The following is a 3,977-nucleotide window of genomic DNA, read 5'->3' as shown; positions in this document are numbered from 1 at the left end:
TACGATTCTTTTTGATTAGATACAATTCGATTCTTTTCGATTCGATTCGATTCTTTTCGATTCGATTCGACTCGATTTCATGCTTTTTGATTCGATTCGACTAGAATTTAATCGACTGATTCAATTTGATTCTTTTCTTTTCGGTTCGATTCTTTTCTATTCGATTTTTTTCTATTCAATTCGATTCTTTCAATTCGATTCGATTCGATTCTTGTCGTTTCAAATCGATTCGTTTCAATTCGAGTCTTTTCAGTTCGATTCTTTGCGATTCGATTCGATTTGATATTTTTAATTCGATTCGAGTCTTTTCGATTCGATTCGATTCTTTTCAATTCGATTCTTTTCGATTCGAGTCTTTTTGATTCGATTCATTTCGATCTCATTCGATTCTTTTCAATTCGATTTGATGCTTTTCCATTTGATCTGATTTGTTTCATTTCGATTCTTTTCGATTCAATTCGATTCTTTTCGATTCCATTAAATTTGATTCGATTCTTTTCGATTCGATTGGATTCTTTTCGATTTGATTCCATTCAGTTCGATTCTTTTCGATTCGATTGGATTCTTTTCGATTTGATTCAATTCTTTCGATTCGATTTGATTTGATTCTTTTCGATTCGATTCAATACGATTCTTTTCATTTCGATTCTAATCGATTCTCTTCGATTCATTTCGTTTCGATTCGTTTCGATTCTATTCGATTTTTTTCGATTCTATTCTATTCGATTCATTTTGAATCATTTCGATTTGATTCTGTTCGAGTGGTTTCTATTAGATTCTTTTCGATTTGATTCAATTCGATTCGAGTCTTTTTGATTCGAGTCTTTTCGACTCGATTCAATTCAATACGATTCTTTTAGATTCGATTCGATTCGATTGTTTTCGTTTCGATTCGACTTTTTTTGATTCGATTCTTTTCGATTCGATTGTTTTCAGTTCGATTGATTCGATTCTTTACAATTCTATGCTATTCAAAGCGATTCTTTTGTATTTGATTCGATTCGATTGTTTTCTTTTTGATTCGGTTCGATTCGTTTCTTTTCGATTCGATTCAATTCTTTTCGATTCGATTCTTTTCGATTCGATTTGATTCTTTTCGATTCTATTCTATTACTTTCTATTCCATTCGAATCGATTCGTTTTGATTGAATTCGATTCTTTTCGATTCGATTCCATTCGATTCTTTTCGATTGGATTCAATTTGTTTCGTTTCGAATCAATTTGGTTCTTTTCGACTGGATTCCATTCGATTCTTTTCGATTTGATTCAATTCGATTCTTTTCGATTCTATTCATTTCGATGATTTTCGTTGAGATTAGATTCTTTTCGATTTGATTTTTTTCGGTTCGAGTCGATTCATTTCGCTTATTTTGGTTAGGATCAATTCAATTCGATTCTTTTTGATTTGATTTGTTTCTATTCGATTTCTTTCGATTCTATTCTATTGTATTCTTTTCGATTCCATTCCGTTCAATTCGATTCTTTTCGATTCGATTCGATTGTTTTGGATTTGATTCCATTCTTTCGATTCTATTTGATATGATTCTTTTCGATTCGATTTGATACGATACTTTTTATTTTGATTCGAATCGATTCTCTTCGGTTCGATTCGTTTTGATTCTTTTCGATTCAATTCTATTCGAATTTTTTCGATTTGATTCGATTCGATTCTTTTAGATTCTACTTGATTTGTTTCTTTTCGATTCGTTTTGATTCGATTCTTTTTGATTCATGTCGATTCGATTCGATTCTTTTGTTTCGATTCGATTCTTTTCAATTCGAATCTTTTCGTCACATGGAATTCGATTCTTTTCGATTTGACTCGATCCCGGGTCTCCAGGATCGCGCCCTGGGCCAAAGGCAGGCGCTAAACCGCAGCGCCACCCAGGGATCCCTCAATTCGATTCTTTTTTATTCGAATCTATTCGATTCTTTTTGATTCTATTCGATTTTTTTCGATTTGATTCGATTAGTTCCTTTTTGATTCAATTCAATTCATTTCTTTTGATTCAATTCAATTCGATTCTTTTGGATTCGATTCGATTCTTTTGGATTCGATTCTTTTGGATTCGAATCGAGTAGATTCTTTCCATTTCGATCGGATTCATTTCAATTCGATTCTTTTCGAATCGAATATTTTCGAATCAATTCGATACTTTTTGATTCGATTCGATTCTTTTCGTGTCGATTTGATTCTTTTCGATTCGATTCTTTTCTATTTGAATCGATTCGATTCTTTTCATTTCGATTCGATTTGATTCAATTCGATTCTTTTCGATCAATTCAATTTGTTTTCGATTTGATTCGATTCGATTCTTTTCTATTCTATTCAATTCGATTAGTTTCCATTCGATGATGCAATTGGATTCTTTTCGATTCGAGTCGATACGATACGATTCTTTTTGATTAGATACAATTCGATTCTTTTCGATTCGATTCGATTCTTTTCGATTCGATTCGACTCGATTTCATGCTTTTTGATTCGATTCGACTAGAATTTAATCGACTGATTCAATTTGATTCTTTTCTTTTCGGTTCGATTCTTTTCTATTCGATTTTTTTCTATTCAATTTGATTCTTTCAATTCGATTCGATTCGATTCTTGTCGTTTCAAATCGATTCGTTTCAATTCGAGTCTTTTCAGTTCGATTCTTTGCGATTCGATTCGATTTGATATTTTTAATTCGATTCGAGTCTTTTCGATTCGATTCGATTCTTTTCAATTCGATTCTTTTCGATTCGAGTCTTTTTGATTCGATTCATTTCGATTCGATTCGATTCTTTTCAATTCGATTTGATGCTTTTCCATTGGATCTGATTTGTTTCATTTCGATTCTTTTCGATTCAATTCGATTCTTTTCGATTCCATTAAATTTGATTCGATTCTTTTCTTTTCGATTGGATTCTTTTCGATTTGATTCCATTCAGTTCGATTCTTTTCGATTCGATTGGATTCTTTTCGATTTGATTCCATTCTTTCGATTCGATTTGATTTGATTCTTTTCGATTCGATTCAATACGATTCTTTTCATTTCGTTTCTAATCGATTCTCTTCGATTCATTTCGTTTCGATTCGTTTCGATTCTATTCGATTTTTTTCGATTCTATTCTATTCGATTCATTTTGAATCATTTCGATTTGATTCTGTTCGAGTGGTTTCTATTACATTCTTTTCGATTTGATTCAATTCGATTCGAGTCTTTTTGATTCGAGTCTTTTCGACTCGATTCAATTCAATACGATTCTTTTAGATTCGATTCGATTCGATTGTTTTCGTTTCGATTCGACTTTTTTTGATTCGATTCTTTTCGATTCGATTGTTTTCAGTTCGATTGATTCGATTCTTTACAATTCTATGCTATTCAAAGCGATTCTTTTGTATTTGATTCGATTCGATTGTTTTCTTTTTGATTCGGTTCGATTCGTTTCTTTTCGATTCGATTCAATTCTTTTCGATTCGATTCTTTTCGATTCGATTTGATTCTTTTCGATTCGATTCTATTCTATTCTTTTCTCTTCCATTCGAATCGATTCGTTTTGATTGAAATCGATTCTTTTCGATTCGATTCAATTAGATTCTTTTCGATTGGATTCAATTTGTTTCGATTCGAATCAATTTGATTCTTTTCCATTGGATTCCATTCGATTCTTTTCGAATTGATTCAATTCGATTCTTTTCGATTCTATTCATTTCGATTATTTTCGTTGAGATTAGATTCTTTTCGATTAGATACAATTCGATTCTTTTCGATTCGATTCGATTCTTTTTGATTCGATTCGACTCGATTTCATGCTTTTTGATTCGATTCGACTAGAATTTAATCGACTGATTCAATTTGATTCTTTTCTTTTCGGTTCAATTCTTTTCTATTCGATTTTTTTCTATTCAATTCGATTCTTTCAATTCGATTCGATTCGATTCTTTTCGTTTCAAATCGATTCGTTTCAATTCGAGTCTTTTCAATTCGATTCTTTGC

The sequence above is a fragment of the Canis aureus genome, chromosome 37, assembly GCF_053574225.1.
Source record: "Canis aureus isolate CA01 chromosome 37, VMU_Caureus_v.1.0, whole genome shotgun sequence".
Lineage (NCBI taxonomy): Eukaryota > Metazoa > Chordata > Mammalia > Carnivora > Canidae > Canis > Canis aureus.
The sequence above is the reverse complement of the archived record's forward strand: the minus strand, read 5'-3'. Positions refer to the sequence as shown.